We start from the raw sequence: 18,891 nt of genomic DNA on the forward strand, positions 1-18,891 counted from the left end.
TGAATGTAGTCAATATGCATGCACTCAAAATTCAATCTATGGATCTCATTAATAACATTAAACGTAATTCTTTCGCAAGATACATAAATGTCGAAAAGTGAAACATAACATAAAGACCCAAAACACAGAGGAAACAAAATAGGGAAGTGAATCATAATACAAGAAAATGAACTCAACAAGCTACATTTTCACAAACACTATCTTATTTGTTAATAACTAAACCCTACATCACAAACACTTGTCAATAATTCTCTAAATTCTTGAAGGAGTCGCATTCTTCTCATCAATTCACAATGTTATGTATTATCCATAATACAAATTATGTTGTCAAATCATTAATACAAGATCCTTTCATTAAAAAAATTGGACAAAGCTTCCTTTGTAAAATGAAGAAAATTTCAAACTAACCATGGTCCAATGGACACCTCACATGAGGATTTCAAAATATTCAATTTCAAAATCATAGAAGGAATGATATGTCCATTTGTCAATACTTGAACTCTATATCATAAGCACTCGCTAATAATTCTTAGACTCTATGAAGAGTCGCATTCGTCATCAATGAAAACATTGCGTTTATGACGCATTTCACATATACGAAAGTCGTATCTCAATTCCTTCTCCATTCTTTGAGCCGCTGCCTCTGCATAAATCGGCAATGCACTTCCACAAACAAACAACAGTATATGTGGTTATTATGAATGTAATCAAAATTTAATCTATGGATCTAATAACATTAGACGTAATTTTTATGCACGATACATAAATGCCAAAAAGTGAAACACAACATAAAGATCAAAAACACAAAAGTAATGTCAATGTCATAGTAGGAGCGAAGTCTCGCTAGTCATCATAAGGGTCAACACGCGATGGCATGTCACCCTCATCCTCAACATCCAGAGAAGTAGATGCCTCCTCTCGGCTTCGCTTTTTAGGGCAAAGCAAGGGAACCACATAGTCTCTAATAAGAGACTCATCGGTGTCAAGCGCAGCACATGCTCGTTCAGATGATAAACATGCAACCAAAACGGGAGCTGCACCACACCCAAGCTCCAAACAAATACCTCCATGTCGACAAAGCAGCTCAACAAAAGCTACAACAAAAGCCTGGCTCCGCTGCATCTCACCCCGCCAAGGCATCCCTGATCCTGATCTAGCTAAGGAAGGCTCCGGAAAATGGTGTGTCATGAACGAATCTGAAGGCTGGATACCCAAGCGAGAGAACATAGTGGTGCTTTCAGCCACAAAGCATGTTGGCTGCATCCCAATCCTGTGTACCATAAGTAGCATAGAGCACTAGCAATGCAAATCAAATTACAAAACCACAACATTGAAGAAACATTGAAGAGTGGAGCCCTGTGTTCCCTGACTGATCTCAGTTGCTCACTACTTTTGGTAACCATATTTAAGTGTTACCTTCATAAAACCCTTGAGCTTCGAATAGCTTGACTGGAATCATTCGTTGCTGCACCTGTCTTTGTTGGGTAGCTTTGTTGAAGTCTGACTTTGGTAGCCATGCTCATCGCATTGCTTGTTTCTTTGATCTTTTCTTTGCCAATTGTGGTTGTTCTTTCTCCCGCTTGCCGTGTTTGTCTTTTATTGATAGATAGGCTTGCTCTTTGTAGAAATCTTTGATTGAGGTAAGTAGGTCTAGGCTGTTACTTTAGGCTTTTTGGCCAAAACATTGGTGTTTCCCTAGAAGTAGCCTTGAGCAGTGATTCATTTGATACTACCCACCCTATCACCTTTGATTTTTGAGGTTGGGCTTGTAAGTGGTGTATCCAAATTGGATCTTTGACTTTGATGTGCTCTTTGGATACCAACACTTGGTTGATTCTCTTTGGCTTCTTTTGGAGGCTTTTTTGTGATGGAAACTTTGGTTGATAAACTTTTTGCTTTGGTTTCCATTGCATTGTCAATGGTGTGGTTTCCATTGCATTGTCAATGGTGTGGCTCTTGATGTAGAAGTTTGATGGAGGCTTGTTGAAGGTAAAGTCATCTTGCAAGGTCGATCTACTTCAATGTTTACCTTAGCTTTACCTTTTTTGGCTATGGATGGTTGTATCATTTTTGCATGGATTTGAGAAGATTCAGGGATTCTTACCGTTATTGTTGTCGAAGCTTTTGGTTGTTGATGAAAGAAGATGTTTCTTCAGGTTTCTGTCAGGACCAGATTCTCCTTGATGTGATGGGAGTTGATGATGTGGAAAGTGTCATTGAATTCCCCAATACTTAACTTGAGTACGGCTTATGCCACTCCAAAGCTAGGAATCGTCATTTTGGAACTTGTGTACACTATCTCCTCTAGCTCAGTGATCGATGACTTTCACATCATTGTCCACGTTCCATAAGACATTAGATTCTTTGTCGCATCTGGATCTATCAAAACTGAATATGTGATTTTAAGCTTGTTTCTCCACATATGCTGAATTTGATCATCGTTGGAGACACTCAATCTTTTGTCGTTCTCTTGATCTTGAGTTTGTTGAACATTTGCTTAAATTGATACTTCACTCACACGTATCGCCTATGGTACTAGAGCCCTAGAGGTTCCCAGTGTGGGCGCTTTTCCTTGAAAAGCAAAAAACCCAAGGCATACAAAATAAGCACACACATCAAAATTGAATCAATGTGAAAAGACTTTGGGGGGTCAAAGAAAAGGTAATCAGTCAGGCGATGATTTCATGAGAAATTACTTTTATTGTAGCTTAACTACAAGGTCTTCTAGGTATAGCCTCTAGTCAGCCCTCGAACATCAAATACTTGGCTCTCACGATTAAACAACTTAAATGACCAGAAAAAATTGAGAAGTTACCCATGGTATTAATAGTCGAGCTCTAGTGCCTTTTGACCGTTAAATTAGCGACCCCGGACTTGTTTAATTTTTTACCTTTACATCTGTTTATGCATTTGATTATATTGCAATTTAATGTTTATTAATGACAAATTGTCTAAAATTCTGTTACCAATCAATTTGTCTGTCTAAAATTGCATATGATTTTTAATTGTATATGAGAATGCAATTATTGTGGCACTGTTGTTTTGATTTTGCAGTGATTGAAGAAGGCTACACACATCCATGTCGATTGCTCTCCCATCTCGACAAACGAGCTTCAACTGGATAGCTTCCGAGGACGGAATCTACATCAGGAAGGGGGGCATGTTAACCCTCACGACACACGGACACCCTATGATCTATAAACGTTGTATTGTTTAGAGTCAGGTACCGGGCTTGTCGGACCAATAGGAACAGGGTAAGGGTGATCGCCGATGACAGGCGCACTCTAACTGGAATATTCAAAGAGTTAGGATGGAGATCCATATAAGTCCTACCTAACACATCCAAAAACCGGCACTATACCTCTATGAGGCATGTCAGTGTGAAAAATTAAAACTCCTAAAAAACAAACTCAAAACACAATCTAGACCCCTAACCTACCTATTTGTCACCCCTTTTAGAATCAAGGAAAGAGGATATTATATAAACCGGGTGGCCACCCTAAGGCTAGGCCTCTTGCCTCATCATCTAGATAAATAAAATCGTTGTCCGTGAGGCCATAGTCTTCCTCGGTCTCTATTAGTTCCTCTTCATCATCCTCTTGTGCAAGCATGCTAATCAAGAACCTCGCGATGCGTGGATACTCATCTTGTGCAAAAGAATAAGCATGTGCCATTGGAGACACATTCGCTACTGGGTAGGGATCACTAGTTAGCCATAGACGTATCAGCCATTCTAACTCCTCAAAATTTCTCTCACATGCAAGGCTCTCTATCAAATCCCATTCGCAAGAAAGTATAGGGTAGCATACGTAGAACACTGGGTGCTTTGGGAGGTTCTTCTTCTTTATCTTCCTTTAGATTTAGCCAATCATTCTGTGAGGGAGGTTCAGGCCAGTTTCCTTTTGCATGCAATGATCCATAGACCACTTTTGTTATCATCTCATCAGGTACAATATAGGTGGGATTTTTGTTCCCCATCTTCACCAGGTTTTCATGGATGTAAGCAGCATAATTGATCACTTTTGGTTTGCTCTTCTGCATTGCCCAGGTGAAGGTGGTGGCAATGGCTCCAGGTGGCATCCTGTACTTTTGTGGCCGCTTTGTACACATGTGGAAGTATTGATTGTAGCGCTGGATCATGATAGTCACTTTTGGATTTGCAATATCTTCAAAAGTGTAGTTGTTCTTGTTTTCCGAGTACACCTTGAATTCATCTCTCCTTTGTTTGAGATGTCAAGTGCGGCTGCCACCACCCTCTCTGTGATGACAATCATGGTATCTGGCTTGCCTTGCAGATCGGTGACTCGGGCCACTCCCTCTTCCTTGATCGTGGTTCCAAATTCCCATACTCTTTTGATGTCAATTCCTGCTGGCAAAGCTTCAAAGTAGTTGTGTAGATCCTGCTTCTCCAGGTAATCCCCCATCTTGCTTCTGAAAAATTCATTATGCTCCCATGGTATCATGGGTAGCTCCACTGAATTTCCTTCAGGGTCTTTTAATACGCCAAATCATCCTGAATCCATGTGATTGTGGGTTTCAGAGTTCCTTCTGGGATCACAAATGGATCCACTTCTTCCAAGTAGTCTTTTATAGTCATCCTCTTCTTCTTTGCAGATAATTTTGCGGCTGCCATGGATCCTGTTGCACTCAGTAGTCCAAAGTTAGCGTTTTTTCCATATTAGCTCTGATAAACTGAGTTCTAACTATCCCAATGACTTGAAAATTGAAAATAAAGCTCAAAAGGAACTAGGGAAACTCTGCATGTGCTCACAGTAGCTTTTTGGCTAAAAATTATCATTTAGACATCCTACACGTAGGATGTCTACCTTGCCTGTTTTTTGTGAAACTTGGCAAACTGGTGGTCCTTGACCTGTGCAACATGGCTATGTTATTGGAATTGGATTTGGCCATCAAAAAGTGCAATTCTTGGCAGATTCAGGCTTTTGGCTCACAAATTGGGTAGGATGTCCTCAACAGGTGGCAAATGATATTCAAATGGGTTGAAAGTTGATATACAGGCTTCTTACACCATGTTAATGGCTTCCATGAAGTCAAATCCTGCACAGTAGGTCAAAATCACACTGGAGACATCCTATGCTTAATATGTCTATTTCATCAAAATGACTTGAAGTTGGTTATGGGGGTAGCCCTTAGCATGTGGAACATGGCCCTGCTCTTAGATTTTGATTTGGATAAGCATTGGTGTTTTAAAGAGAGAATGCGTAGTGTTTTTAGGCTCAAAAAGTGCATCTTGGAGGTGTTGGGGGCCAAATGTGATGGGAATGGCTTGAAACTTGACATATGAGCCTATGAAGGTGTTATAAAGAGATCTGGAACTGAAAAATACCATATGGGGGTCAAATTGATCATTTAGACATCCTACGCGTAGCATGTCTATTTCATCATTTTTCACATCTGACCCCACAGTTAGCTTCACATTGTGCTCATCAGTATATTGTGCAAGTTTCATGTGATTTGGACTAGTTTTGGTAGGTCTATGACCCATTATTGCCTCTATGCTCTGACTTTGCGTTTTTTTGATGCACATGAGGTCAACTTTTGTCCAAATGTGATGAAACTTGGTGGCTAGCATGTACAGGTTATTCAGAAACTGTGTGTGATATGAGATGTTGACTTTGGTGCCCAGATATGGACATCCTATGCGTAGGATGTCTCCTGATGAAATTTATGTGATAAGTGCTACTGGTGCCTGCCTTGAGCCTCCCTGAGTCTCTTTTAAGCCCTATTTCAACAAAAAAATCAAATAGATAGAAAGAAACTCCCTGTTTGGCTTTCAGAGCCTCTAAACCGTTTTTTGACTCTTGGAGTGATTTTCGGCGATGAAATTTCTTGATGTTGGTCTCCATAGCTTCACGGTCCATTGGGGATCCTTGCCATATGGTTTTTGCCGACTTTGGCTTCACCGGAGCTCCGTTTGGCAATTTGTCGCTCTGGAAGTGCCCATGGTTGCATTTACATGCCGTCGATGACTTGTGGTTGTCTACCACCATAGTACTTGGTTGTTGATGGTCTAGGAAAGCTGCTCGTGAAGTTTGGTGGAAAATGGACATGCGGTTTGGCCGTGAGAGCTAAGTGACGCTCTGTGTGTCTAATGCCGTTTCAGAAGCTTAGTGCCACTTCGAGTCTCCTTATGGCTATGTGGGCTATATAGACTTGAAGAGCATGTCGAGATGCTCCTACCCATGAGTTTTCGTAGCATTTGGGTGCCTTTCCACCGATTTACCATTTGGTGGCCTCTTGCAAGGCTCTAGAAGTTAGGGTTTTTTCCAATGGTCTTCCGCCGCCTTTGGGTATTCAAAAGTGGTCTCCTATGCTAGGGTAAGCCGCCGATGAAGCCTCATTGCTTTGGGTTAGCCGTTAGGTGGCCACTTCTACCTGTAGGTCTCTACTGCCCTCTTCCCGTGTGAACCCTATGCTAGTTTTCGAGACAAAACATCAAACATACGCAAAAATCAAGGTGGTGAGCCTACCTCTCATGTCTAGAGCCTGTCGGGTGGTCGTGCGCGTCGTAGAGGCCGCTGGAAGTCCGGTTTGCTTTAGGTGGCAAGAGCTCTCTCTCAAAAGGCAATAGTAGAAATGAGCTTTAAATGAAGTGAAAAAATCTTGTAATGGGGGTCCCCGAACCACTTTCCATGAAATTTGACATGTGCTCCTAACTTATTGTGAGATGCGGTTTAGGCTGAAAAAAATTCTTGATTTGGACTCCATTTGCCCAGTTTCCAAGAAATTTGACGTTTCGATCAAAATCTGGCCAAAACACGCTTTTCGCTGCATTCTCATAATTGCACCCCCATTGTACCATAGGTTGTCCTATAGTCATTGATTATCCCCATATTATTTGTTTTTAATTATGATCGTATTTCACCTGTTTCTTGTTTTTTTGAAGTTTTTCTATCGATAATTAGTAAAATTAAAAAGAAAATAGCAAATTAAATCCAAAAAATTCCCAAAAATCATAATAAATCAAAAACATCACCGCAAAATGCTATATACACTCACATGCAATTTTTCTGGCCGGATTTCTCCGTTTCACCATGATTTTGCCCGAAAAATGGCTATTCTTACTTATATACACACACCTAGGGGCTTGATTTGGCGTTTGGCCCCATACACTTGTAGATTGATGCTATATAAGGGCATATGTACTTAGGTTAATCCAAAAAAAATTGCAATCAAACGACAACCCTTTAAAATAGTCGAAAAACATGCCCTTTTTTGCTCTTTTTACCATTGGGTCCGCATTTGAGAATGCCTCCCCCCCTCCTAGCCGGAGTCCTCCCGGACGACAAGGTATCGCCTCGGTGTATGTGCCATGCATGGAGTAAAAAAATTGTGCTAATGCTCAGCCGTGTAATGTGGAATATATGATGCATACTCGGTCAATGCATGGAAAAATCAATGCTATGCAAGAGGAGGGTATAAGCAAGATGCTTCTTGGCATTCGACGTCGAGGTTTCTTGTTTGTTGTTGATTTGGTTGGCGGATTTTCTTTGCAAGTAACAATTGTAACTCTACAGCTCTCTGTTTGATCGTCTTTCTTGCAAAAGTCGTTGGTTTGCTACTACTGTCGAAATGGCCATGGTTGTCTCCTTGGAGAGAATTGTCGTGGCGAAGTTGGCCGTAGTCTTTGTCTCTTTTGCTTTCCATTTGTTTCTTTGTTTTGGAGGTTTTTGTAGGTTTATTGCTACTTCCGCGGTTGGCATTGTTGTGCTGCTGATTGGCACCCACCTAGATCGGTTGCCCGATTTCATATGTAGTGTGTGTCTGCATGCCGATCTTGCTTGTACTGAAGGGAGTTCCTGTTGCTTGGGTTTCGGGATCCAAATGCAAGTCGCATGTAAGTTGTTACTACCGAGCATTCTCTTTGGGATCCATATCTTTTTTATTCCTTGGTTTTTGGTTGAACTGTCTGCTTCTATTGAATTCTTCTTTTGTATTATGGTTTGTCTGCCATGTCACCTCTATCCTTCCGCACCCATACTTATTTGTCGCGTGTTGATAACCTTGATCTTGGCATTGCGGTCTGTTTCGTTGGATGTTTGTAGTGAACATGGTAGGCAGTTCCCTATTTGTTCGCCATGGGTATCGTGTTGTTCTTTAGTGGCACCCATCCTTTTGGTTCTTTATCCAGTGATTGTGTTTCTACCATCTGGTTCTTTCGGGGTTTCTGATAAAAGGCTACCACCTGTTGTTCTTGTCCATGCTGAATTTTGACTGCATCCGCATTCCAATCTATCTGCACATTATACTCTTTTTGCCAAGGTTGTCCCAACAACATGGGGTGTTGTGTGCTCTCATCCTCAACCACATAAAACTTGTGTGAGTAAATATATTGATATACTTGTACATGCAATATAATCCAGCCCAATGTTTTCAGCGAATGTGATGTACTACTTTCCAACACTGTGTCTTCATCAAAATTTGTTAGTCGAATAGCATTTATTCACAACGGTGATCCACATTGTTGTTGTCGTAGAAGCCATCTTTTTGAAATGCGTTCTTTTGCTGCTGCTTGGGCCTCTTCTCGTATCCTCTGTTTCTCCTTCATCCGTTGTTTTTCTTGATGGATTTGTTGAAGCATATCCGTTGTTAGTGGTAAATGATACTTTTTTAATCGACACCCACTAATCCAATTTGGCATTTCTTCTCCTGCTAATATAGCAAGCTTGACAGCTCCACTTTGTGATAAGTCACTAATCACAAAGGGTCCTATCCCTCGCTTTTTAAGTTTCTTGGCATGTTGCTTCAAGGTATAAACAAGTACATAATCACCTGTGTTGAACTCTTTCCTACGCACATGCTTGTCAGAAAACTCTTTTTGTCTTCTCTTTTTAGCATAGATTGAAGCTACAGCTCTCAATCGAAGTTCATCTAGCTTTTCAAGATCATTTCTTCTTGAAGAGAGCTCGTACCCTATCCATTCTAAGAGTTTCGCCACTCGTAGAGTTGGAATTAAAAACTCTATGGGTAATATAGTGTTTAGGCCAAACACCATGTTGTACGATGTTGTTCCTATTGATGTTTTGTAAGCTACCCTGTATGCCCATAGTGTTGAGTGTAGCTGTTGATCCCAGTCTGTCCTTGACTCTGATACAATTTTAGTGAGAACAGTGCATAGTGTTTTATTTGTGGCCTTAGCTTGTCCATTTGCCTGTGGATGATATGGAGCAGATTTTCTATGTATGACCATGAATTCCTCTAGCAGATACTCAATGACTTCATTAAGAAAATGTGTTCCTCGATCACTGACAATTTCTATTGGTAATCCGTATCGTACAAAGACATTATCATACAAAATATGTGCAGTAGTTCATGCGTCTGCTTTTTGTGTTTCCTTGGCTTCCGCCCATTTTGTGAGATAGTCTGTAGCCACAATGATATATTGGGTATGGGTGCAATATACAGGGGGTGAAATAGGTCCCACAAAATCAATTCCCCATTTTGCAATTTCCCTTGCTCCCATCATTGGCCGTAGTGGCATCTCATCTCTCTTTATCGGCACCTTGGTGTGCTGACATGCGTCACAACACTTTACAAACTCCTCAGCATCCATATGCAAGGTAGGCCACCATATTCCTGCGGTTAAGATCATTTTTGTCGTCTTATCGCCTGAAAAATGGCCTCCACTTATGCCTCCATGTGCGTATTCTAGAATCAGCATGTATTCACTTTCACTTGCACAGATTCTAAGTTGATTATCCTTTTCTCGCTTATAGAGTTAATTCCCAATTAAATTAAAGTCGACGCCTCCAGCTCTATAGCCCTTTTCCGTGCTTTTGTTATGTTTTCAGGAAATTTCCTTGTGGTTAAGAAATCAATGATATATTGACCCCATGCAGGTGCAATGTTTACCTGAAACAATGTCGCGTGATCCACGAGTCGTTTGGCACTACATATAGTACAATTGTTAACATAAGCATGTGTGTCAGCATACATAGTTGGCCGATAAACCCCTAATTGTTTCAGTCTTTGGTGTGTTTTCATCGTTGAACAATGAAATGTACAATCTTGGACGTGTGCTTCTTCAAGATAACACTCGAATTCCTCCGAATTTATACATAATCGTAGAATTTGGTCCGAGCCTAGATGATACAGTCGTCCTGCAATCAGCGTCCTGCAATCAATTGGAAGTTTTTGGCTTGTCCCATGAAGGATTGTACTTGTTTCGCATTAGTAGGCCTGGGTAAGTCTACTATGACTCTAATTTTGTCTAGGTCAGTGGTTATGCCATTTCTTGAGACAATATGTCCTAAGATGTGGCCTTGCCTAACCATAAAAATACACTTTTTCGGGTTAAGACAGATTCGATATGTTCTGCACTTCTGAAATATCTTTTGTAATGGTCAATATGTTCTTCTCGTAGAAGAGAGTGTACACAAAGATCATCCATATATATTTCTAAGAATATTCTCAGGTATTCTTTGAAGGCATGAGTCATTAACCTTTTAAAGGTAGCTGGGGCATCGATCAAGCCAAAAGGCATAACTCTATATGCATATATTCCCCATTCTGTGGCAAATGTTGTTTTATGTTGATCCTCTATTGCAATTGCCAGTTGGTTCTACCCTTAAAATCCATCTAGAAAGGAATAAGCCCGTTTCCCAGCCACCCTCTCAAGTACATGTTCTGTGTGATCGGCAAGGGATAATTATCCCTTATGGTGGCTGCATTTACTTTTTTGAGGTTCACACACACGCGCAACTTTCCATTCTTTTTGGGGACAACCACAATGGGTGAAACCCAATCTGTATGTTTGATTGCATAGATGAATTCAACATCCATTAGCTTGTCAATCTCCTCTTTGATTCGTTTAGCAAATGTGTCATTATATGTGTAAGGACGCTGTTTGCTACATTTGGCATCTGATTTCAAAGGAATTGTATGTTGGCATATCTATGGATCAACTCCTTTGAGGTCTTTGTAGGACCATGCAAACACATCTTTATACTTCTTGAGAATTTGTGTTAGAAGTTCTTCTTCTTCAGGCTCTAATCAGTTGCGATATAGACCGGCTGAGGCTTTTCACCTCGCTCAGAGAGCTCTATTGGTTTTGCATTTTCCGGCCCATCGTAAGATTCCTGGTTTATTCTTTCCCTGACTGGTGGGTGTCATTATGATTTTTCTGTCATGGATGGTGAATTTTCGATAGTGGGATGGTACATTCATGTTTCCTTTTTCTAACTCCTCCTTACCATCACTTTCTCCCTCAGTAGTCCATACCTCTTGTAATGACCGTTTTAGTTCTTGGTATTTCTTTTTACACTCCAATTTGGTCCACTCTGGGTCTTTTATTTTTTCATGTTTTGATTGTTGAGATTTTTTTGATTTTGTTTCTGTTTTAATCTTTCGTACTTGTTTTATTTCCTTTTGCGTTCCTTCCCTTTGAACTTTTGAGAATTTGCATGATATTTGGTCTTTTACACAATCCTCTACTTTGACAAACATTGGATAGTGAGTTCTATCTTTTATCCTGGGCATCAGGTTCTCTCTCATTTTGTTTTCTTCTCGTTTTTTCCTATAGCGTTCTTGGCGTCTAGGGTGCTGATTGGAAAAATCATAAAACTTGATATTAGCTGTTTTCTCCCCACGCTAGCTTGAGCTGTCTGAACACTCGTTATCTGCATCGTTATTTACCTCCAGATGCTCAGAGGAGTTATAAAACTCTTCTTGTTTTGGTGGTTCTACAATTTCATCTTCTGCTGGTATAAGGTTTACCATGTAATAGGGTAGCACATCATAGCCGTCCTTATCGCAAAATTTTGTCGTTGGGCTATCTGTAATGGTACAGACATCCAATGTTGCTAGTATGTGTTCCCATTCCAGAGGTTCTAAGGCATCTTCGGGTAAAGGTTCTGGAATATAATCCTTGTCCTCAATAGCTCTTTCTAAGACGCATTCCTCTCTTTTTAAGCTCCCACAATGTGAATCTTCGCACATCCATAGCTCCTTTTTTTGCCCTAACCATGCTGGGAGTTCGGACCCTACCAATGTAGCTGAATCAAACTCTTCCACTGGTGTTTGGTTAACATCTTTGTAACTATGGTCTTTTAGGTGTATTTTGGTTGTAGTCTCACCATGTCTGAGGTATATGTGGTCGTAACCCCAATCCTGGACCATCTTTAATTGTCTCATGAATGGTCTTCCCAAGATGATCTCGTAATTGTTCTTTTTGTTGAAATCCACTATTGCAATGTATGCTCATACTCAATTCCGCACAAGGTGACAATTATTTTTTCTAAAAGTCCTAGAGGCTTTTCCATGAACCCATCTGCCAGTTGCAATTTCATTCTGGTAGCTCTCAAAGCTGGTTTTCCCCATTTTTTCTAGATTTTCTTAGTGGCGATAGCGACTCCTGCTCCACTGTCAAGAATAGCTTTGGAAACTACTCCTTGGAATTCTGCTGGTAGCGTGGTGTTTCCATCTTCTCCCTTGCAATATTCTCCAACCTTGTTTAAAGATACTGGCCTAGTGTTTAGTTGAGGCTTGTCCAATTCTCTAATCCCTTCTTGAAGCTTCGAGGTGGGGTCTTTTACTCCAAATTTTTCTAAGCATTTGCCTACGGTGGTCCACATGTTTGGCCGTAGCCTTAGGAGTTCGGCTAATGTGATTGTGCATGCCACAGGGATGGACAATAGCTCAATTCAACCCTTGTGAATCCATCACTCTGTTAGAAGAAAGTCTTTGAGATGGGATTGCTCTCACCTCAAACTTGGATTCACACTCCCCTAGGTAAGAGGGTAGAGTTTTCAGCGAGTCTGGTTGGCTGTGCCCCTAACTAATTGATCCCTGGTCCCCCCCTTGTGAATGCATATCAAATTTCATTTGTAATCTTGCCTCAAATTCTTCAATAGGAGGTAAGATCTCATTTTTCTCTTTTCTCGTGCTATTCATTTGGTAACTCACCCTGTTAGCTTCGTTGGCATCACGGATTTCCTTCCACAAATCATCTAGACCGTTACAATCCTTACCCATTTCTACCAATGTTTTATGTTGAAAACCATCAATTGTCTCATCTGTTGTATTTGGCACTATGATAGGTTCCCTCTTAGACTCAGAGGCAGTCGTGAGTCTCTCCTTCATTTCTAATTGTTTCTCTAAGGTTGGTTTGATAGGGGTTGGAGCTGGTACTTCGTGCCAACTTGCAGGTTTACCAAGCGGGTTTCTATCAAGGATTGAGCTGTTTCAATCATATTTCGACACATTTCCAACCTTTGTTTTTCTTTTTTGGCATATGGATAAGTCATCCATCTTTGCTCTTGGGTTTGGTTGTTTTTGAGTCTGGCTTCGTATGCTTTTAAAAGTGCATGTAACTGCTCATTTACCTTTTTTGCCAGCAATGATCCCCCTGATCCTGCACTTTTGGGTTCTACTATTTCCTTGGGTGCTATGGTTACTGCAGTGTGTGAGCTTAGACTAGCTAGATCCTCTAACCGCTCTAATATATCCTTCGTGTGTTTTAACTCCTCGGATAGAGCTGTTTGCTCTCGTTCTCTCCTGGCTTTCATACGCGCTGTGAGCGGGATGGAAACACACACAACACCTCTATAATGACCCGACACACACTCTTGGGATGATACACACACACATTATGGGGCACCACTCGGCTTACACAACCAGCCTGGCCGAGACAGGAAACACACAGATGGAGTGAGAAGAGAGAGATTTTCCACTTGCCCACTCAACACTCACACATACACACTCACACACACACACTCTCAATTCAGCTCAAAGGAGGCAAATTATTTTTTTTTAGACTCAATGAAGCTCAGCCCAACACCAATGGGGCAAATAGTTTACACAGTATTGAGGAAATACACCAGATACAACCACAAAGTTAAGCAGAGGCTTCACTCACCGGAGAAGATTACACAGAAAAACAGTAGAAAATCTGTGAGGAATTTGGCAAAATGGACAGTGCCATTGCGTCCGGAACGCCCAAAAACCCCACCCTACTATGTCACAGTGCTCAAATCCGACCTCGGATGAGCAGTTTAGGGCCAAAAAATGCTCCAAAAACAGCAAAAACACACTTGCGGTTGTTCCTCCTCTCTTCTCCACGTTTTTTCTGGTCTTCTCTCTATTTTTTCAGTTCCCACACTTAGCTTTATTATTTGGGCACCCTTGGCCTTTTAGATGACCCCAAACGGACCCCAAACAGGCCAAAAACTGACCTCGCAGTGCATAGTTGTCACCTTTTTGCATCATCCGCACACCTGGCACTCAGTTTTTCCCAATGATGCATCCCGCAACCACGTGAATTGGCCCCAGAAAGTGGTCCTCATGATGACCTTTCTGCATAAGTATCACAAGAAAACACCCACGTCGTGTCCATACTTCTCCGCGTGCAAGTATTGACCCCGTTCGACCTCCTTACGCCACTCGATGCCATCTGACGCACCTGCTTACCTCATGTCGTCGGCCCGCGGATAGATTACTCGAGAGTTTTTACGCGCTACCAACTCCTCCTTATTGTAGAAAAAACACAGTGGTACTGGTAATAGTGAAAATCGATGCACTATGTACACCCTGTCCTACTTGTACACATGTGGGCCCCACATAACCACCTGGCTCTGAAAAATGGGCAATTCTTTATTTGATGCACCATGCATGTATATGTACATATGCGCAATCCCTTGCTCCAAAAAAATCCTCACAGCGCCTTTCTAGCTTTCCAAGTGCTTCTCTAATTTTTCATTTCTGAACTTGGGGCATCGGTTTTTGGCTCTTTAATTATGGGTTCATTCGTCATTCTTTGAGCTTGGGCTCGTGTCAGTGTCTGAATAGGTATTACTGTCTCGTTTTATGAACCTCCACTGGAAGGCACTGCTTCCAGCATATTCATGGTATTTTTTGCTCCTTTGCTCGGGTTCTTAGGGCAATCAGGAATCAAATGAGTAATTCCACACTCGGTGCAATATGCGTTGACTCTAATGATTTCATCATGAGGACAATCTCTTAGCCAATGGTCTCCACCACACTTTTAGCAGGGTCCCTTAGGCTGTTGAGGTGCTCCTTGAGCTCCTCTTTGTTGGTATGCATGTCTCTGCCCGCCCATGCCTCCATTCGCTATGAACAAAAATGTTCGTTCATCCAAGCTATATCTTCCTTCTCTTCCTGCCTGTGCAGCTATTGGTGGTCCTGCACTTCCCATCATGCTCCAAGGTTCTGGTGTTGGGGATTCTTCCAGTGGATAATAAATAGGATTTGCATCATATCCATTGGGATCTTCATAATATGCATGCATAGGCACCAAATCCTTATCTTCTGGTTTGGTTACGGTTGGTATGTATCTTATGCCGATTGGTCGTAATCCTGGTAGGGGTGGTTGCTGCCCCAACACTGGTTGTGGTCTTTCTACACCTACAGGTCCTGGTAGGTTGCCTGCTTGATACCTAGGCATCGGTGGAAGTTGAGGAGATGCTACCTGATTCTGAGGAGCATAAGGTCTCTCTCTCACATATCCCTTGTTATAATAATGTTCCTCCGTCACATGGTTTGTCCATTTTTATTCAATAGCACATCACTTTGGATTTTTTACGCTGAGGTTTGGCATACAGGTTAATCTTTTTTAGCACTTCCTCTACAAGCTGCTCCTGGCTTACAGCTAGTTCTCCTTTCGGTGTTGTCTTAGGGAACTTGCTTCCACTTTGTTGTGAGGATAGATCGTGATCAAGATTCTTGAATTCACCCTCCTTGTAGACCGCACAATTGTCTACCAGGTAAAGAGCCTCCTTAGTTAACTCATTTAACGTCATGCTCCTCTTCATATGTAAGTTCTTCTAGAGATCTGCATTCCTTAGTCCTTGGATAAATATAAGCATAAGTCTGGACTGAGTTGGCAGTTCTTCCACAGGGTAGAACTTAACATATCTTTTTAGTCGTAGGGCTGTCTTTCGCACAGACTCCCCTTCTTTCTGTTTGAATTTATGGATTTGTGAGACTATATTATGAGCTATCCCCCTTTGTGTGAATTCCTCAATAAACTCGTCAAACACCTCCTCCATAGACTCAAAGTCTCTACGCTCCACAAAGTCAAACCAAGTAGCAGCATCATCTTCTAGGGTCAGTCCAAACCCTGCAAATTGGGTAGGGAAGTTTAACACCTCTTTAGCTCTAATTACACGCACAAAGGCTGCTACATGATCCCTAGGATCTCTGTTTCCTGTGTATTTCTTGTTTACCCAGTTTTGCACCTGAGAAGGTCTAATTCTACGATGGTCTACAAATCTCATCATAGGTTCTCCTCGTCCCAATCGATATACCTCCTCTGGCCTTCGGTAGTGGGTGGTTTCCTCTCCCAGTGATGCTCCTAAGCCATAATTTTTGACGGTCTTTGCAAGAGATGGTTCATCTCTTTGAACTCGTTCTATGGGTTGTCTTCCAAGCTCTGTTGACCCTTGAGTTTTTGGCTTACTTTCACCTTGATACCGTGAATAGAGTGGTGGTTCTTGTAATTCCCTTAGCCCTTGTGCGGTTGGATAACCATCTCGATTTTGGTCTTGTTCTAATGTTGCACTCTATCGAAGCCATGCCTGCAATGATGGTTGGGTTGCTGGTTGGTTATGGTAGTTGAACGTCTGTTGTCGGGTAGAATGTGAGGTCGCGTCATACTCTTCTAAAAATGGATTTGTCGAATTGCTAGGGGTGTAGGAAACCCTTGGCACTTCTTTGGGGGCATATGTTGATGCTTCTAGAACTGTTGCCTTTTCTACCTCCTCTGGGAGAATACATTTGTATTCTCGCCCGTACCTATCAACAAAAACGATATCCTTCCCCATAGCAATTTCATAAGAGAATAAGTAAAGAACCTTGTCTTTGCTTAATTCGTTTGGGTAGGGTTCTTTGCACCAAAAGTAAGAGACTATTCCCTCGCTCTCATGCTTGTAAATTCCCACATTCTCCTTATAAGTAGAGACCGTGGTTGTTTTCTTATCATACATAAAAAGAGCTCCAGGTCGATCAATGTTTGGAGGCGGTTCTTGAGTTTCTGAAACCATTTTTCCTTTTGCCACTTTATCTCCATATCTATTGTAATCCTCAGCGTTACTAACTATCAGATAGTGGTTCCCCTTTTCATCTCGGAATATACAAATTATATCCAATATCTGAGCAGGTCTTTCTTTAATATAAATACACTTCCGTCCTTGATAGTCAGAATAAACTAGGGCTCCCCTAGAGTTTGTTCCTTCTAAGAAGATTATAGTGAACTTGGAATCGTTCAAAGGATTTAGGGAGGTGCTTCCTCCTAGCATTGGTCCTTCATCGAAGAAACCTCCTGGCTGTTGACTACCCATCATGAAGAAGGACTTATCTGATGAAGTGTCAGTATCACTACCCTCCTTAATGATCGGTGCTAATGGATCTAGCCTTGCCTAAGTTACACTCTCTTCGGTGGACACTAAGCTACCTTGATCACTGCCACATTTTGATCTCTAAGAATGTGTCTTCCTGATCTTAAATTCATCAAACTTAGCAATGCAACTTATCACAAATCCAACCACTCACCTGGTAAAGGATCAATTTCTGCCCAACTTCTTGCTTTGCCACTAAATATACCTGTACACAAGCGTTTAATTTCGGCAATCAAATCAAAGCATTAGAGGTAGTCTTAGTAATGATTGGTATAACTGGAGGGTTAACCGCAACCACTATTGTATTTTATACACTTCTGATGTTCTGATTGGGTCTGCCAATTTGGAACTGTACTTCCCTCGGATGTTGGACATTTTACATGGAAAGTCTTAATTTCGTCTTTGCTCCGTCAAAAGGTCAAACAAGGTCCAATTTCACTTCTGAAAGAATTTTTGGAGCCCTCAAGTCAATTGGAACATCACCCTATATCCTCAGTCAGCTTTTCTCTTCACTAAGCCCCTGTAGACATCCTACACGTAGGATGTCTATCTGCTTTGTTTTGCCTGGAGTTCGCACTATGGATTACCCTTGATGTGCTGAGTCCACAGCTGTTTTGACTTTTTGATTTGGACTCCTATAAGTTGGTCAATTGATCAGAAATCTATTCCAACAGCCTGATATTGGTCTGACCAGTCAAATCAACTCCAATTTGGACCAAAATTGACTAGGAGGCTTGCCTCAGGCTATACAACACCCTGCTGTGCCTACAATAAATTTCTGGCTTCAATTTCATGCATTAGACATTCTTTGCGTAGCATGTCTAATTGCCCAAAATAGCTTCAAATGCAAAGCACAGACTCCTCTTAAGGTGCTGATCACTTTGGCATGCTCAAATCAGGGTTTGGAGTGCTAAATCACACAGAACACATCCTACGCGTAGGATGTCTATTTGGTCTGTTTGACCCCAAACTTGAGCCATAGCTTCCCCTTGATGTCAGTAACCCAGTGCTATGCTTAGATTTTAGTTTGGATTTCAAAAGACCCCAATTTTAGCTTTCCTAGCCCTTTTCAGTCAAAAATGCTAAGGCCTGCTTAAAACCCAATTTTCTCACCCAATTGAGATGAAACCTTTCTCAGGCACTCAATAAATCATGCAGATCATGCTGATGCAGCCATCCTATGGTTTTGGTCTTAAAATAATGCCTTGGCACAATTTGGGTAGGATGTCTGGCAATTTTTGTCTATCTGGCCTTATCCTGTCAAGATATGGTCAAACTTCCACTTTCCAGGTGAAAATAGGGTAAAACCTACCTTCTAAACACACTGGTCAACTCAGAATTTCTAATTTCCACCAAATCACCCTATAGACATTCTACGCATAGGATGTCTCTTGGCTTAAAATTTATTTTTTTCCTGACAGAAGTACTCCTGATGCTCTCCAGCTCTATCAGAAACACTCAGAGAAACTTTTGAACTCCACTTCAGCTTCTAAACACTCTTTTCCGTCTTTTACAACCT

The 18,891-nt window shown here is 41.4% G+C and overlaps 1 pseudogene; it reads right to left on the bottom strand.

Annotated features, from left to right (window-relative positions):
• Nucleotides 1-843: 843 nt before the first annotated feature.
• Nucleotides 844-18,891, bottom strand: part of LOC147426486 (uncharacterized) — a 41,867-nt pseudogene continuing 23,819 nt past the window's right edge.

Source organism: Adiantum capillus-veneris, chromosome 24 (genome assembly GCF_014529385.1).
Source record: "Adiantum capillus-veneris isolate H3 chromosome 24, ASM1452938v2, whole genome shotgun sequence".
NCBI classification, from domain to species: Eukaryota; Viridiplantae; Streptophyta; class Polypodiopsida; order Polypodiales; family Pteridaceae; genus Adiantum; species Adiantum capillus-veneris.